Raw genomic sequence first — 19,985 nt, forward strand, 5'->3', positions numbered from 1 at the left:
TAATTTGGTCATTTTTAGTGATTTTTATCGTAAAATTTGTTTTTGTCTGTAAAATGATGATTTCTATGTTTTTGGGATTATATTTTCCTAGCGTAGCGTGGTTTCTACAATTTTGTCAATTCGAGATACCTCATCCAGATTTCTAAAACATATATGGTAACAAAATAAAGCATTGGAATAATCATCCATCATTGGGAACCGTTGCACTCGGGTTGTCGAGTTGATTAATCAGGCGAGTGTAAAAATTGGGTGTCTACAGTCACCAAAAGCAATGTCTTGAAAATTTTCAAGTATAACATCATCTGTCGGTATGGGCTTCCCAATGAAATAGTAATTGATAATGCCAAGAACTTCAAGAACAAGGATATGATCAAGATATGCGAAGACTTCTAGATCACTCATTACAACTCTATACCTTACAGACCCAAAATGAACAGAGCAGTTGAGGCTGCCAACAAGAACATCAAAAGAGTCATCGAGAAGATGGCAGTCACATATAAGGATTGGCACGACATGTTGCCTTTCGCCCTTCATGCTTATCGAACTTCATTTCGAACCTCAACTGGGGCAACTCCGTACTTATTGGTATATGGAATGGAAGCAATCTTACCCGTCGAGGTTGAGATTCCCTTCCTCCGGATCTTAAAAGAAGTAGAGTTAGATGAAACTGAATGAATGCAAACTCGATTTGATCAACTGAATTTGATTGAAGAGAAGCGCCTTGCAGTTATTTACCATGGACAGATCTATCAACGACGAATAGCTCGTGCCTACAACAAAAAAGTCAAGCCTAAAGATTTCTCACCAGGAGACTTTGTTTTGAAGAAAATTTTGCCAATCCAAGAAGTCGCCAGGGGAAAATTTCAACCAAACTATGAGGGACCATTTATCATGAAAAAGATAATGATGGGAGGAGGTCTGATTTTCACAGAAATGGACGGACAAGTCTTTCCGCAACAGATCAATGCTGACACTGTCAAGAACTATTACGCCTGAGAACTGATCCTGAGATGACGAAAGGCCATCTTTGCTATCCTGAAAATAACTGTCTAACCCTAGTCAGCCCTTTTCAGCCACCACGTTCATTTTTTAACTTAAGACCGGGGCAAGTCAACGTTATAAAAAAAAAAAGCATCAAGGTATTCCTGGCCCGCATGAGGATAAACTGTGAACGGCTAAACATACAAAAAAATCAAAAAAGTCAAAAATTGAACACTTGACCTTGAGCTCGACCCAAATCTCCAACCTAAACAAGTTCGAGAGACATTGGGAGACATAGATCACTTTTTCGAAACAAAAATAGACAAACCCCACATGTAACCCATTCTATATAGATCCAGATCTTAAACTTTTTGTATCTTTTCCAATACCCTTAACCTAAGCCAACGTTTCATCCCACCAAAAGTTCTTTCGGATCAGGGAATGTTCTAAAGGCTTCACAATGACGATGATAGCACCAATGATCTTGTAACTTGATTAGACCTCAAGTTTTATTAGTCGTTGAAAGACTCGAGAGGGGAGTTAAAAAAAAAAGAGTACTCGAAGCGTAAAGTAGTCGATCTCACGGCTTAACTTGGGTTGTCGAAACATGAAAAGTCGTCAGCACACTCGAGAGGAGAATCTAGATTGATTACTTAAGAAAGAACGCCACTACAAGAGTAGAGTCACCAATCTCGCAGCTTAACTTGAGTCACCAAGCCACAAAGATACAGAGGCTCCAAACAAGATTTGTAATGTAAAAATCCAAAAAATTATAAGCATAGTCCGAAAGGGCATAGTGAAAATCCGAAAGGGCGCTATGAGTAAAAGAATTAGATTATGGCAAGATCAAAGCCACCGGCACGATGAAAACCTAAAAAAGGGTGTCGATGTGCAAAAATGTGGAAACCGGGTCTGGTAAAATAGTACTGGCACCATGGGCAATAAGGGAAAATAAAATAAAATAAAAATAAAAATAAATAAATAAATAAATAAAATAAAATAAAATAACTCCTGGCCTATATGAGTATAAACTGTGAACGGCAAAAATTTTCCGAAATCCCAAGTCCCACGCTCAATCGATATTCACTCAGTACTAGGGCATTGGGGAAGACTCTAAAAGAGCTAAAGAGCTACTAACATTTATATCCTCAGTAATTGGCAAAAGCACATAAATCATCGAAGTAACAAATGTTTTTTTTTCAAAAATGTTCATATTCTACATCTTCAATATTTATTTGATAAAGACAAATCACAAAAATTCAAACATTTTCAAAACTACTATTTTGGCCGATGATGAAAAATCTAGGACTGATTCAAACTTCATGTTTTCAAAGCAATAGATACACTTGAGGCCAAGTAAGTAAAAAACCTATTTTTTCATTTCAAAAGTTTCACATTACAAAAAGAAAATATGAAAATATATGGTGCCAATCACACGTCTCGATCAAATCTCTCTTCCAAGGCATGAATTCAGGCAGCTTGCCCCATCATCACCACCTCAGCATTTGAAGCATCACGACTCACCAAGTAAGATGCAAATGTATCAAAATAAAGATCCTGAGCAAGCCTCTCCTGAGATCACTCTCCGGGCTTACTGAGGCAGATAAACCATTGATCATTTAGCTTGCAGTTTCAATAATGGAAGAGCTGATCCGAATGGCCCAATTTGGGGAACCCTTATGGATGTATAGCCTTGACGATACTTATGAGATTCTAAATGAAGAAGAGTACATGGGAACTTTTCCTAGGGTAATTGGGCTGAAACCTTTTGGATTGAAAATAGAAGCTTCACGAGAAAGTGCCATTGTAATCATTAATCATATTAACCTTGTTGAGATCCTTATCGATGTGAATCAGTGGTCCACTGTGTTTTCTAACATTGTTTCAAGAGAAATGACTCTCAAGGTCTTATCAATAGGCGTAGCAGGAAACTACAATGGAGCCCTTCAAGTGATGACAGTAGAATTCCAAGTCTCTTCACCTCTCGTTCCAACCCGAGAGAGTTTCTTTGTAAAATATTATAAACAGCACTTTGAAGGAATTTGGGTGGTTGTTGATGTGTCCTTGGACCATTTACGTCCTAACCCGATATTGAGACGTCGAAGAAGGCCTTGCTGTGTAACCCAAGAAATGCCGAATGGATACTCCAAGGTTGTATGGATTGAACATGTTGAAGTGGATGACAAAGTAGTTCACACTATATATAAATCACTGGTTAACTTTGACTTTGGATTTGGAGCAAAGCGATGGGTTGCTACCTTAGATCGACAGTACGAACGCCTTGCAAGTTTTATGGCTAGTAACATGCCAGCTAGAGATATTGGTGTGATAACAAATCAAGAAGGGCGAAAGAGTATGTTGAAACTAGCTGAGAGAATGGTGATGAGTTTTCGCTCTGGTGTGAGTGCTTCTACCACTTACACATAGACTACATTATCAGGAAGTAGAGCTGAAAATGTGAGGGTCATGACCAAAAAGAACATAGACAACCCAGGCCGACCTCCTGGTATTGTGCTAAGTGCAGCCACTTCTTTCTGGCTTCCTGTTCCACCAAAGAGAGTATTTGATTTCTTTCGGAATGAGAATTCTCGTGATGAGTGGGATATCCTTTCTAAACGATGGTGTTATTCAAATGACCAAGATCCTAGTAACTGTGTATCTCTACTGTGAGTAAATACTCCAAATTCCAACCAGAACAACATGTTGATATTGCAAGAGAGTAGCACCGATACAACAGGTTGTTTCGTAGTTTATGCTCCTGTTGATACTGTTGCAAATAATGTGGTTCTAAATGGGGGCGACTCAAACTATGCAGCCCTCCTGCCTTCAGATTTTGGTTGATCCAACTCCAGTAGCAAAATTCTCTATTGGATTTGTGACAACTGTTAACAACCTTATTGCTTGCACCATTGAAAGGATCAAAGGCGTCATTACAAGGGACAATGCATCAAATTGACTTCCAAATATGTTTAAAAAAAAAATAAAAGAACTTCAAAAATCCTTCGAGTTGCACTCAACTCCGATTTGTCAAAACACAATCGAAGAAATAGTCGGATTTCAAAACTCACCAAATTTTCATCAAATCCAAGATCTCACACGAGCTCCGCGCCATCGAGATCAAGGAATTAATAAGGCAAAACTCTGTCAGACCCTATGCTTGAGTTGCCATTTTTCACAAAATTCATCAATTCAATCGGTAATCCGAAGTCGTGTTTTTACAAAAATTTTCTGGCCCGTACAAATAGGGGTTTAGTCTATTTTTGTAGTTCTTTGCACGTAATTCCTGCAAAGAGGGCAGTTGTAGACACCCCAATTCGAACGGGCCCCCACTCGAAAGGGTCCAAAAATAACAATCTTTCAAAAAAATTAGCCAACAGACCTCAAAAGCCCGAATCACTCAAATATGGCGTTTTGATCGAACTTAGGCCCCTGAGACCTCCTAGTGGTCTAGTGGGCCTACCAGAAAGAATTGGTGCAACCCCACCTTCATTGCTCCACTCCTAAATCCAAAAATACCCGATTTTCAATAAAACTCGCCAACGGGCCTAAAAAGCCTGACTTGCCAACACGTGGCATTTTGATCAAACCAATATTTTCAAAAACCTCAAAAAATTAATAAAATAAAAAAATGAGACTTGGGACACCTATCATTTCCTCTACCCTCACCGCTTCATCACCGACACCAAAAATACCCTAAGCCCATCTACGGTCCACCAACCTTCAACTCTTTAAAATCAATCCCTCACTTTACCCCTTACCCTAAACCTAACTCCACATAACCTAAATCCCAAAATATCTCCAACATATCCAACCCTATCCTAAAACAAACCCTATCCCATCTTAAAATACTTACAACCTTCCTAAAACCCAAACCCAATACCGTTAAGCCCAAATCCATATCCAACCCATAAACCACAACCCACATCAAATCAATCATCACTTTTTCATCAAAAATGACACATGTCATCACCCCATCTCACCTCCCTCATCCCCAACCTATCCCATCACCTTTTTTCTAAACATCATCTACTCACACCCCTAACCTATACCTCTCCCTAATCTACCCACATCAACCTATCACCTTTTCTCTAAAAAAATCTAATATACCCACACCCCTAACTTATACCTCCCCCTAATCTCCCTCATCATTCCCTACAAAACCCACATTTACAATCTAAACCCACATCCCTCCTCTCAAATCAAACACTCATACTCTCCCATCAATTCATCTCAACCCTTCATTTTCACCCATTTTAACACATGACATCATCTCCCACACCCTCCTAAAATATCATCAACCACCCTCTTACACCCCTCATTCTCTCAAATCCAAACACCACTCCCCAAACACTCAACCCATCCATCACTCTCTTCCATCCCATCCTCACTATTTATTATCCTTCACCTAATACTCAACCCATTTAACCTTCTTACACAAATACCCTTCAAACCCTTCTAATTTACCTCTACCTTTCTCTTAAATCCCATACCATTGTACCATTCCTCATCATTTGACCCAATTTTATCCTTAAAAATAACTCCCAAACTCTATAAAACCCCCCTCATCCTCAATTCTCACTACCTAATGAAAATTTGAGAAACACTCCCAAGTCTCATTAGAAAAAATCCCTCTCTCTCACTACCCTCTAATCTCAACCCTCTAATCTTAACTCTCAACTCTCAACTCTCTCTCATTATCATACTCAACCTTCAACTAACAAAAATCTAACTTATTATCATAATCAAGACCAAGAAAAGAAGATTCATATTTTGGGAGGATAAAGAAGAGCAAATCAAGTTTAAGGTGGGTTTGGATAAGGATCACCCCCTTCTCTTCCCCACTTTCCTCTTCTACTTCTCCCCCTCTTTACACCTACATGCATACCACCAATGGCTTGAACCATCAAAGGGCCCCTTTTTCAATAAGGGTGCCCTCAATGGTTTGAATAAATATTAAAGTCCCTCATACTTGAGGGCACATATCAGATTTTCGATTCCTTTCTATTTTATTTTTATTTACAAAAGTGGATCGAGTTCGAGGTTACCACCGACAGTGGATAGAGTAGGGTGCCTAACACCTTCCCTACTCCATAAAATAGACCCTCTTACCTTGAATCAAAAGTTGGACCAAATGAGCCATATCTGTACAAGAGTCATCAAATGCAAAAAAACATGATTTTTAAAAAAAAATACAATCCGGGTGACCTTTCACACCCATTTCAAATATGAATGGTGGTGACACCAAACCCCCCCAAAGTGGTTGATATATTCAAAATTGAATAAAACACATGTCCATAGTATTTTTGAAGGCGGAGCATTGATCTTGTTGGCATATATTTAGCACAGATGGCATTTGCGGACGTGTTGATAGTAGTCACTGTCCATTGTCGACCAATAGTATCCCATCCTCATGATCTTCTTCACTAGCATGTGACCATTCATGTGGGGTTCGTAGACTCCACCATATACAGTCTCAATCAGTCGCTTTGCTTCTGTTTTTGCTACACATCTTAGTAAGACTTCATGATGTGATTTCTTGTACAGAATACCATTGCTCATGAAGAATTGGCCTACTATTTTTTTTAATAGTCCTTCGATCATTTGACGTTGCATCTGATTGGAGGGTTCGATTTTCAAGATAGGCTTTGATGTCCGAGTACCATGGTTTTTCTTCAGATTCTTCTTCTTCGATGGGTAGACAGTAAGCCGATTCGTCTTGAATTCTAATCTCAATTGGATTGATGACTAGGTCTTACTGATACTGATCATAGAAGCAAGTGTAGCTAGTGCATCTACAAACTGATTTTTAGCTCTCGGCATGTATGTGAATGAAATCCTGTCAAAACACGAGTTTAGTTCCTCCAGATACTCGTGATAAGGGACCAGTCTCTATTTTCGGATCTTCCATTCTCCAATCGTTTGATAAACTACTAAGCTTAAATCTCTGAAAACATCGATCTCATTTACCTCGAGATCCAGTGCTGCTTTCAACCCTGCTATACATGCTTCGTATTCAGTCTTGTTGTTAGAACATTGGAATTCCAATTTGATTGCAATTGACACATGGGACCCATCTAGTTTGATCAAGACTGCCCCTATTCCATTTTCTTTTTTATTAGCTGCTCCATCGAAGTACATTTTCCTACCTGGTTCTTCATCATCGTCTTCAATCTTAGTAAATAATATGATTTCATTGAGGAAGTTTGTCTTTAACGACTTGTAGTCAGGCAACAGGTGCTCGGTGAGGTGGTCGACGATGGCTTATCCTTTGATGGCTTTTTGAGTGACATAGGTGATGTCGAACTCAAATAATAATAATTACCACTTCACTGTACGACCTGTTAATACCAGTTTCTCGAAAAGATACTTTAGGGGGGTCCGTTATGGCAATAAGTATAGTTGAGTAACTGAGCAAATAATGACGTAGTCGTTGAGATGTCCAGACTAATGTACAACAAGTTTTCTCAAGTGTTAAATATTTTACTTCGTACTTAGTAAATTTATTGTTGAGATAGTAGATGGCCCTTTCCTTTCGTCCTGATTCATCATGTTGCCCTAGCACACACCCCATTGATGTTTCTTGTACTGAGATGTACATCAGTAGAGGTCACCCCGGAGTAGGAGGGACTAGGACTGGTGGATTGAGTAGATATTGCTTGATCTTGTCAAATATTTCTTGACAGTCATTGTTCCACTTCTTCGGCGTATCTTTCCTTAATAGTTTGAAGACTGGCTCATAGATAGGTGTGAGCTAAGCAATAAACTAGTTGATATACTGTATTCTTCCCAAGAATGTCCAAACATCTCTCTCTGAAACGAGTCCCTTCATCTCAAGGACATATTTTGTCTTTGCCGGGTCTATCTTGATTTCCCTTCTGCTGACAATGAACCCTAGTAGCTTACCCTATGTCGCCCCAAATACACATTTTTCTGGGTTGAGTCTTAAACTGTACTTCCTCAGTCTGTCCAAAAACTTCTTGAGATTTACCAGATGGTCTTCTTCCATATTGGATTTAGTGATCATGTCGTCTATGTAGATTTCCATTTCCTTATGGATCATGTCATGGAATAATACAGTCATTGCCTGTTGGTATGTCCCCACTGCGTTCTTCAGCCCGAATGGGATGACTTTTATACTGGAAAGTGCCCCATGGTGTGATGAATGCAGTCTTTTCTTGGTATTCTTCTGTCATTTTTATCTGGTTATAGCCTGAGAAGCCATCCATGAACAAGAATAGGCCGTGTCCTACTATACTATCGACTAGAGTGTCGATGTGTGGTAGTGAGAAATCATCCTTAGGACTAGCCTTGTTCAGGTCCCAGTAGTCAACACATATGCGTACCTTCCCATCATTCTTAGGTACTAGGATAACGTTAGCCAACCACTCGGGATAAGTAGAAACTGCGAGGAATCCAGCTTCGAATTGCTTCATGACCTCATCCTTGACCTTGAGGGTCCATTCTAGCTTCAACCTTCTCAATTTCTGCTTGATCAATTTACTTCTGGGAGTAATTGGTAGTTTGTGTACAATGAGATCTGTATCTAACCCCGACATATCCCTGTATGACCATGCGAAGACGTCTTAATAGTTCTGTAAGAGTTTGATCATTTCTTTTTTTTGTTGTGATGTTAATAAGGCTCCGATCTTGACAATTCGTGGGTCATCTTCGGTACCAAGATTGATTGAATCTGTATCCTCAATGTTTGGCTGAACACCTTTCTCATGACGTTCTACCAAGTCTTTGATTTATTTAGGTGGGTACTCCATTTCATCCTTAAACTCTTCTTCAATCCCCATGAGGTCGAAGTCGAGTTCAAGATCAAAATCATACTCATCCCTTTCAAACTCAGTTCTATCTAGGTACTTATTTGATTGAGACAAATCCTTCGAAAAATCTTTTTTTGATTTTTGAAAAATATCTATTTTTTTGCCATTTTGAAAAGTTTTTTAGTTTTTTAATTTTTGATATATTTTTTATTTTTTTGATTTTTGAGGAATATTTATTTTTTTTTTGTGATTTTCTGAATACCTGAAATAAGAAGAACAATCATGCAAATTTGTTAGTAAAGATGGGAGTCCTAAAAATAGTATTTACCCAAGGACGAGGGCTCGTTATGATCCTCGGGCAAAGTAGATTCATTTAACGACATTTTTTTTTCAGGCCTCAGTAGCTTCAAATGTTAACAGGAATTCCTCCCAGTTGTTCAGAACTTCCCCTTCTCTGAAAGGGCGAATGAGATGTGAAAGTGGTTTGCTTGATGATTTGGTCGATGTTTCAGAGATGACCATTATCTCCGATTGATTTTTGCTAAGTTGGGGCATAGTCCCTCCCAAGTTTGGTGGGATGATGACTGATGCCCAATCGATGCCAGTGGGGAAGGGTGATTCTTTCTCTTGGTTCGTGGTGGCTTCCTTGCTCGTAGGGTCTTGAGCTTGTTCCGACAGACTTTCGTTGGAATCCCCATTGAATAAGACATCAATGCCTTCTACGAAGGATGGTTGGGACTCATCAATTGAGTCTTCTTGAATGTGTATAGGTTTGAAACTTACTGTTATCGACTTTCTGACTAGTTTTGTTGGCAGTGGTTCTGATAGATTGTTGGGTCTGACCTGAGATTTCGGGAAGCTAACGCTGGTATGAGGGACCTTACCTAGATTCCAAACATTTGGTTCACGATTTTATTTTTTGGCTAACCGAAGTTTCCTCTTTTTGTCATTCATATCCGATATATCTTTTTTCATGGGCCTAAACCCCAGACCGAAATAAGGAGTGTGCTTTTTTACTTTGACCGACATAGCTTTCCCTTTTCCTTCCGATCCCAACCCTTGTTTGGGTCGATAACTTGCTCTCTTCAAAACCAGTTCGATCATCAGATTTGCATTTGATAACTCTGCTTTCTCTTTTTCTTTCCCCTTTTCAACATGATTAACCGTAGCAAATTGATAGGAGTGGTATAGCGCTTTGTCCTTCGTCATCTCAATGTCGATAAAGGGAACGTCCAGAGCTCTCCCTGCTGGAATAAGATTCTCTGCCAATATTGACTCTTTGGTGCAACGAGAAAGGTACAGCCCCAACTATGTGGATCCATGGTCTACCCAGTAGTAAGTTAAGGTTGTTAGTATCTCCATGACATCAAACGTTACCTCGAAAGTGCAGGATCCTATAGTGATCAGTAAATTCACCTCTCCCATAGAATCTCTTCTTGAGCTATCGAAACCTCGGACAACCTTGTTGTTAGGTTTGATATGTGACCAGTCAACGTTGAGTTTTCGAAAGGTTTTGAGAGGAGAAACATTGAGGGCTGAGCCATTATCAATCAGTACCCTGTCAACCATCATGCCCTTGCACATGACCATGATGTTTAATGGTTCGATATGTCCCCATCCCTCTGGTAAGAATTCACTCTCTGTGAAAATGATGGGATTGGGAGCCATGATTTGTCTGACTGTTTGTTCTAGCTGTGCGGGCGAAGTGGTTGAAGGTACATGTGATTTTCCCAGGATTCTCAGTAGTACCTCTTGATGTTCCTCAGATTTTTATAAGAAACCCAGAATACTGATCTGACCAGGCTATTTATTCAACTGGTCCACTATATTATGCTCACACTTGCAAATGAGCTTAATGAAGTCTGCTGCCTCTTTGTCTGTCACTTTCGCCTCCTTCTTTTCCTTGTCGTCCTCATTTATCTTGTCCTTCCCATTTTTCTTTCTTTTCTCCTCGTTCTCTGTACCTTTGGATGTTTCCTTTGTCTATTCCTTGATGCTTACCCCTTTTAGTAGCAACTTTTGACACCTCCCTGCCTTTGTCATATGACCAATGTCAGTCACCATTGCTTTCTTCATAGTTTCAACCCTTGCGGTTGTGGTGATGGTGGTCTCGTAGCTCCAAGGAACTACTTGGTTAGAGTTATAAGGGAATGGTTTAGGTGAACATATGGTCATTGGAGGTGGATCAGGTTTTACGTTGAGAATGAGGGGTGGTGGTGATGATTTGGATGTGGTGGTGATAGGAGGAGTTTATGGCGTGTATGGAATGACGAGTGGTGGACGTGAGGATGAGGTATATGGTATATGAAGGGGGGTCGAGTCATATTTTGATGATTTGGTGATATATCAAGTTATCCGAGAATAACATTTACTATGTGCCCATTTCCCCCTCCATTGTGAGTAGGTAGGGGCTTTTGGTTGATGTTTTGTTGTTAGTTGGGATTCGCTGGTCCATCTAGTATTAGTGCCTTCTTATCTATCAAATTATGTACCTGGTACTTGAGTTGCCAACATTGATCTGTAGAGTGCCCTGGTGCACCCATATAAAATTCATAGAACAAGCTTGGATTATACCTTGGTCCTTTCTCAGCTTCTGGGTTTGGTGGCCTTTTAGTGAGATATTCTCCTCTAAGCAAGATCGGGAGTAATTCTGATAATGCTATCGGCAACCTAGTAAATACTCTGTTAACTCTGCTAGGTCGTGCTTGCTGGTCCTGCGATACTGTAGTGTTTGTGGTACGACTGGTGGAGGGTTTGCCCTGAATTGGTTTTGAGGTGCTGGGTTCCAAGCTGGTGGTGGTGTTGGAGCCCATGAAGTTAACGGCACTTGTGGTCTTGGTGTTGGTGAAGGGATGAAGAGGGGTCGGTTTGGTTGTACGTTGTTGACTTGTTTTTCTTCTCTTTTCTTCATCACAGGTACTGACTTTCTCTGAAAAGGAATTCCTGTTGTTGCCCCTAGACTTGTAAAATCAAATATCAGATCGGTTCGGATCCTGTCCTCGACCCGATCTGCCACTTGTACCAGATTCAGAATGTGCCTGTGGTGTGCCCCACCAGATAAGTATAGAAGTGTGCCCTAGTGTTGAGATAATCGTGGTGTTCATCTCTTGCTCGATCATTGCAGGCCTTACTTGTGAGGCTGACTCTCGCCACCTCTGTGCATATTCTTTCACCGTTTCTATCTGTTTCCTAGTCATCTTAGCCATGTCGTTTCGATCTAGAGCAACATCCATATTGAATCGGTAATTGTGCTAGAACATTTCTGTCAAATCTTGCCAATTCTTAATGAGAGTGTGGTCTAACCCAGAGAACCATTTGAGTAACGGCCCTGTTAAGTTTCTTTGGAACAACTGCACCAATTGCTTGTCATCTTCGCCGTATTGGCACATAGATCCGCAATATAGCTTCAGGTGTGACAAAGGACACCCCACCTTGTTATACTTTTCTAACTCCGGATACTTGAACTTGGCCGGTAATTGAGCATTAGGGTAGAAACATAGGTCCTTGAATTTAGTTCCACTCATAGTATTGAGGCCTTTCATCCTCCACATTTTTTCTTATAGAGACTCGATTTGTTGAGCCAATTTTTTATCTATTGCGTTTTTTGGCCTCTGTAGCCCTATACTCGCATTCATCATCAGGAATTACCACAGGGGGTGGTTGGTTCTGTGGAATATAGAGTGGTGGCCCTTGGTATTCTGGTACTACGGGAGACATAGTGGTCTGTGGTCCCTGTGGAGGTTGCTCGGGTAGATCTTGATTTGATCCGGATGCGTAGTGCTACATTGTTTGAGCTTGTATGATGCTGGCGTTGGCTAACACGACACTTAGCATCTTTTCTTGTCTCTCAATCATTTTACGTAATGCTACTATTCTTGGATCAACATCTGACGTTTCGGCTGCTGTGGGTTGTACTGGTTCGAAAGAACTCATGGTGACGGTAGAAGATCTGAGAAAATACGGAGGTACCTCTGGTTGCTTATATGTCTTTCGTTTGACCACCTATGGGTACAGAAGACCAAATGTTACTATCTTATTTGCAAAATATGAAGATGCATGATGTTTTTATTAGGACGAGTAAAGTTGTTTATTACGAGTTTTAAAGAAAAGGTTTCTCGACGCGGCGCTGGCATCAACACGGAGTTAACATTAGCGCGGAGCTGGATTGATTTTGAAAAAAGATGGTTTCATCAGCACGGAGCTCGCATTGACCTGGAGTCGATATAAATTTAAAAATGATTTCATCAGCATGGAGGTGGCATTGACACAGAGTTTGTAAAATATTTAAAAACGATTTCATCAGCACAGAGCTGGCATAGACACGGAGTCAATAAATTTTTTTAAATAATTTCATCAGTGCGAAGTTGGCATCGACACGGAGTCGGTAAAATATTTTGAAAAAGAATTACATCAGCACGGAGCTGACATCAACACGGAGCAGGTAAAATGTTTTGAAAACTGGATTACATCAACACAGAGCTGGCATCGACACGGTGTCGATAAAATTTTTAAAACAATTTCATCAGCGTGGAGCTGGCATCGACACGGAATCGATAAAATATTTAAAAACGATTTCATCAGCATGAAGCTGGCATCGACACGAAGTCGATAAAATATTTTGAAAAAAAAATTACATCAGCATAGAGCTAGCATCAACACGGAGTTGGCATCAGCACGGAGCTGGCATCGACACGGAGTCGGTGAAACACTTTGAAAAACTAATTTCATCAGTACGGAGCTAGCATCGACACGAAGTCGATAAAATATTTTGAATAAATAATTACATTAGCAAGGAGCTAGCATCGACATAGAGTAGGTAAAACGTTTTGAAAAATCAAATTTTTATGAGCAAATCGGGTTGGAAGAATCCATATTTTTTTTGTTAGCTTCCAATTTAGTTCTATGAAACCAAGGTCGACCAGTCAGATCCCCAGGGAAGAGGCGGCGCACAATGCTTTCAACTGGGTCCACGACCCAGATCCATTTCAACATCATTTCCTTGAATAGATATAGTCTATACCCCTCGTGTCAATAGGGCAAGATTGTTTCTAGGCACCGACTTTGATCAAGGACTACAATGGGTGCTTTTAAATGCTTTTTTTTTTTGAAAAAGATTGAATTCATTTGAGTTGATTGATCGGTTATTAGCCTCGTTAGATCATAAATAGATCATGGACTTGGTTCGATATGGGTCGTGGACCTGGTTTGTTGTGGATTTAGGTCGTGGACCTAATTGAAATGGATACAGGTCGTAGACCCGATTGAAATGGGTTTGGGTCGTGGACCTAGTTGAAAATGGATCTGGGTCGTGAACCCAATTGAAATGGATCTGGGTCGTAGACCTAGTTGAAATGGATATAGGTTGGATCTGGGTCGTGGACCTAATTGAAATGGATACGGGTTGGATATAGGTTGTGGACCTAGTTGAAATGGATCTAGGTCATGAATCCAGTTGAAATAGATCTGGATCGTGGACCAGTATTTGAAGTGGGTACGAGTCTTGGATTCGATTGAAATGGATCTGGGTCGTGGACCCAGTTGAAATGGATATAGGTTATAGACCCATTTGGAAATGGATATGGGTCATGGATCCAATTAGAAGTGGGTATAGGTCGTAGACCCATTTTAGATGGATATGGGTCATGGACCCATATTTGAAGTGGGTACGAGTCATAGACTCGATTCGAGTTGACCCTCAATAATGGATTTGATCGTGATTGATAGTATGTCACGTAGGGTCTTGGTAGAGAATAAGCGAACTCAATTTCGATTGTAAATGGACACTTGGGAGAATCGAAATCCTATTTAAAACGATGACGAATGGTAGGCCCTGAAATTGATTATAAAAATTATCCATTTAAGCATTTTGAGGCCTTATAAAAATAAACTCCAGAACAAATGCTGTCAAGACTGATATCAAGAACAGAATGAACAAATTTTTTTTTAATAAATATCTATCCGTATTTCAAGTACGGATATGGGTATTTTATACCAATCTGTGCCTGAAATACGGACCAGTACGAATTTTGGCTAAACTTTTTTTTTTTTTTTTTTTTTTTTTTTTTTTTTTTTAAGTTTGTTAATCCAAAATGAGGCACATTACCTCTAGTTTTTGGCTTGGACCGATAAAAAAAATTCATTTTTTGATTTTTTTGATTTTTTTTTGTTTTTGATTTTTGATTTTTTTGTTTTTGATGATATGCATGAAGAAAAAAACTAATTTTTCCCATTTTACCAAGGGGAATAAGCAAAGAAAAAAATTACACCTGACCTATTCAACTTGCCCTCGTGGGCTTACAACGTGGGCTTCGAGGCCTGACAAAAACTTCAAGCAAAATACAACTTTGACTGGGGGTCGATGTGAACTTGATAACACGTGTCTTAGGTCATCTAATCGAGCACATGCATGAGTCTAATAGGTGGTTTCACAACTACCCGATCTTCAAACCTCGATGAATATCGAAGTACACACGTTGTTGGTTGGTGATCGGATTTGATGTGTTTATCCTCAACACTTGAAATAACGATCTCAAGCAGTAGAACTACTAGGCATCGGGGCTAAATATATTAAGGGTGGTGTAGTCGTGCAATGGGACTATGCTCGTAAGTGCACGTGCATTCTTTTCATCGACCCCCTTACAAGCATGTAATGAAAGCAAGAAAGTAAATAAATATTACAACTTGTCACGTGTACATAAAAGAAAGAACACAAACAAACAAACAACGTTAGCAAACAAAAATGAAATCATTTTTTTTTTCAAGATGGCCGAGTTGACACGAGGGTAGAACCTTACTCCCCAGTAGAGTCACCAGCTGTAGATATGTGATTTTGCGATTACAATGGACACGTCTACTAAGGTTTGGAGTCGCCACCATTCATATTTTAAGTGGGTGTGAATGGTCACCCGATGTACATTTTTTGAAAAAAATGACATTTTGACTTTTAGTGACTCACGATGGAGAGGAACTAATCAAACCTTGAGATCGGGCTAAGCGGTTCGATTGGAGAAAAGGGAAGGTGTTAGGCACCCTTTTCTCCCTACCAAGTGGCAGTAGCCTCAACTTAACTTGGTCATTTTGATTAAAAAAATGGTGAAAAATAAAGTGCCACGTGTTGTGCATTTGTACCCTAAGTAGGGGTTCATTTTTGACTTTAGCTTGTAAGGATCATCTCATCGAAGGAGATGATCCTAGAGGGCATTAGCCATGAGCATATTTGAAAAGTGTTGGCCATGGCAATGGATCAATTCTCATGAGTTGAGAAAGATTCAAACACCATTGCCTCAAAACAGTTTAAGGGGTTCAAAATCGGTTTTGTTTTTAAAAAAAGATTACAACCCTTATACTTTCAATCGGATCGAAATCCAATCTACCGGAGATAAGGGAGGGGGGTAATCTTACAAGGGGGGAGAAGAGGGTAGAAAGGAGAGGGAGAGGCAGGTATATTTTGAACCCACCTTGATGCTTCTCCTTTTTTTCCCTTGTTTTTCTTCTTCTTCTTCTTCAATGTCTTCTAAGGTCCTTAATGATTTAGGAAAATATCATATTTTTCTTTTTTTAATTGAGAGAGCAAAGAAGAGATGATGGGAGAATTAGATTGAATATAATATTTTTTTTGTGAGACTTGGTAAGATTTTTTTGTAGTGAGAGTTGGTAACCCATTTTGGGAAGAGGAAGGGGGTATTTATAGATGTTTGGAGGATATTTTAAGGGCATAATGGGGTAAAGAGTTGAAAGGAAGGATAATGGCATGATTTTTAAGGATGGGGGTATGAAATTTAGAGTTAAAAGGAGGGTAATTGTGTAATAAATGGAAATGGGTAGTGTTTAGATCCAAATGGTTTGGATCCTATCCAAATCCATTTGGGTAGAGTGTTTGGTGAGATGGGATGAGTGATGGTTGATGGAGAAAATGGGGGTGTAAGGTGTTAGGTGTTTGATTGAGTGTTAGATTGATGAAAGAGGTAAGGTATTTAGATTTAGGGGTATGGGTAGTGTAAGAGGTTGGTTGGTTGGATTTTGGGAAAGTTGAGGAGATGATGACATGTGGCAAAGTTGATGAGAGAGTGAGTTGATGAGGGATGTTAATTGGTGATGGTGGTTGTTTAATTAGAGAGAAAGGTATGGGTTGGTTTGGTGATGAAAATGGGGAGGTATGGGTTGTGATGTAAGTTGTTGGAGCGTTTTAGGGAAAGTGATGGGTTAAGGTGTAAGAGATATGAGTTGTGATGTGGGTGATTGATGGTGTTAGAGAATGGGGATAGGTTAGGGTGTAGAAGATATGGGTTGTGATGTGGGTGGTTGATGGTATTAGAGAAGGGTGATAGGTTAGGTTAGGATAGGGTATAGGTTGAGGTGATTTTTGGAGAGAAGTGATAGGTGGTTAGATGAGAGAGGTGAAAGGGGATGACAACATGTATCATCTTTTGATGATAATAAGGTGATTGGTTTGATGTGAATAATGATTTATGGGTTAGGGTTGTGGGTTGGATATGAATTGGATATGGGTAATGATTTGTGGGCTTTAGTGTGTTGGGCTTAGGTTTAAGAGATGGTTTGTATGTTATTTCGGATTGGGTAGGGTATGTTTTGGGTTGGATATTTGAGGGTCGGTTCGTTTTAAGACTTAGGTGATATGGGATTAATTTTAGGTTAGGGTGTAAGGTGGAAAATTGGTTTTTGGAGAATTGAGGGTTTATGGACTTTAAACGAGTTTAGGGTATTTATGGATTTGGAGGATGAAGCGGTGAAGGTAGAGGAAGGGATAGGTGTGCCAAGTCTCATTTTTTCATTTTATTCATTTTTTTGGGGTTTTTGAAATTATTGGATCGCTCGAAATGCCACGTGTTGAAAAGTTGGGCTTTTTGGGTCCATCGACGAATTTTGTTGAAAAACCGATATTTCTAGATACAAGATCGGAGCGGTGAAGGTTGGGAAGGTGTAGGGTGGTTCAAACCCGTTTGGTGAGTCCCCTAGATCATTGGGAGGTCTTAAGGGTCTCGGTTCGGTTAAAAATGTCATTTTTGAATGTTTTGGGCCCTTGAGGCCCATTGACAAGTTTTGTTGGGAAATTAATATTTTTGGATTTTGAGAGTGGAGCGGGATAGATGGGAGTATACCGAGTCTTTTCAGGTGGGCCCATTAGACTATTAGGAGGTATTAGGGGCCTCGACTAGATCAAAATGTTATTTTTCACTGATTTAGGCCCTTGGGGCCCATTGATGAACTTTGTTGAAAAATCAGTATTTTTGGGCCATTTCGAGTATCGGCCCATTCAAATTGGGGTGCCTACACTCTTCAGAGCTAACTCTAACTGAGACATCATATTGGCTAACATCGGATTTTCATCAACATGTTCTTCATCTCTGTCAAGTTCAAAGACCTGATGTGAACGTCTCGTTGGGTTTCCTTCTACCTTTTTCCTTTTGGGTCTTCAAGGGGATTACCTGTTGATTCTGAAATTTGTTTTAAAACTTCCACTTTGCCTTTTATACTATTGATGTCATTGGCAAAGACTGCCAAAATCTTACGGATCTCTATAAGTTCAGATTCTGAAGCCATTTCTACCTGTTAATTTGGTACTAACGTTCGCTCTAACCGACTGGACTTATGACTCCTACTAGGAGGTGGATGCTTGAGTTTAGGCGCAATGATAATCTTTAAAACCCCATCAAAAGTTAGATTACTAATTACGGACCCTAGAGTAGACTTTTAATAAATAAAGGTTCCTCTTGATAACATGGGTTAAGTTAACCCCTAGATTCAAAATCTCTAACAATAAAATATTTCGATCAAGAAATATTACATGAATATGATTTACTGATCTTGTTAAGTATGAAATATTCAGTCCATTGAATTAAACTAGCTGATGCAAGGTGATCGGGACTATGTACCCATTTGAGTTTGAGTCGGTTCGACCCAATGGATCTGAATATTCTACTTACATCACTTCATCCAATATTTTTAAACCAATTAGTTCACCCGGTCTATATGTTGATCCATAAGATCCATTTACCAATTGGGTTAATTGGTTTAACTTGATATTGACCAGTATGTCTCATCAATTAAGTCTGTTGGGTTGGATCGATATTGCGGATTCGATTGGAGTGGTGTGCACCCGTCTACCCACTTATCTTTTGGTTGGATTAAATAGAGCAACCTGGGAACACCCACGATAAGTTCGAGTCGTGACCTATAGGGAGGTTTCTAGACTCTAGGTTCACTACGTGCAATGCAATTTATCTGGCCACCCTTGCCCAAGTGCACATATATACCACTCAATACATGGTGACTTGGTTTGATATACCGTATAAGTGATAATCTAAAACTCCAACTCAAATCTCTGAAGTCAAAAAACAGCCAGTTTAATCCCTAGTTGAGAGGTGGCGGATGATGCTTAGCAAGAGCCCACTTAAATATATCTCGTCTAGAATAGACGTTGTCTATCCCCCTCGTACAGTAGGGTACAACGGGGTAGGATCTCGCTTAGGCACTGATTTTGACCAAGAAGTGCAAATTGGTGAACTTTGATATAACGTATAGGTACGAGTTTAGGGTTGGCGATTGAGACATGTGACTTTGCGGCTTACAATAGGACAAAGGCTCAGATCGATCCAGTTTGGGTGCATCGATATACCTTTCAATGTCACCTAATCGAACGGTACTGATGCCCCAGTTTTATATACCGGAAAGATACGTGACTAGAGTTGTGATTTTCATGTATGACGTCGCATCTCACGAGGAAACCAGGCCATACACTAGTGTCACGTTGGCTATAAGGGACATGCAAGCGTGCAATGCAACAATATAAATATGTTAGTAGTGTGTGCAAAATATGGTGGGGTGTGCCCGGGGCATTTTCAAACAAATAGGCCCATGGGCCTGATTATATTCTCACAGCATGGGTATCACAGAAATATCAATCAAGATAATACACAAACCAATCATATCAAAATCAAAATAAGCACGTCAAACACATATCTCAATCAAGATTATGGCACGTCGAATAGGCAAAAATTATGACACAAAAATAATGAATCATAGGCCAACCGATGAAATAGGCACAAGAAACTTTTTTATTTTTTTTTCAAAACGATCTAAAAACAAAATGACTCTTTCTCTATGATCCAATCAAGGGTTATTTTGGACGATCCAAAATAAATTGAGATTTTAATGAATATTGAATCGAGGATAGGATGATAATCATTAAGATAAGGGGTGATGACTTTTTCTTTT

General features: G+C 39.7%; 1 pseudogene; it reads left to right on the plus strand.

Moving 5' to 3' along the window:
• Nucleotides 1-1,878: 1,878 nt before the first annotated feature.
• On the plus strand, nt 1,879-3,937 carry LOC147386516 (homeobox-leucine zipper protein MERISTEM L1 pseudogene; annotated as a pseudogene).
• The last annotated feature ends 16,048 nt before the right edge of the window (nt 3,938-19,985 follow it).

This window comes from Akebia trifoliata, chromosome 14 (genome assembly GCF_017979445.1).
Source record: "Akebia trifoliata isolate Shusen 1 chromosome 14, ASM1797944v1, whole genome shotgun sequence".
Lineage (NCBI taxonomy): Eukaryota > Viridiplantae > Streptophyta > Magnoliopsida > Ranunculales > Lardizabalaceae > Akebia > Akebia trifoliata.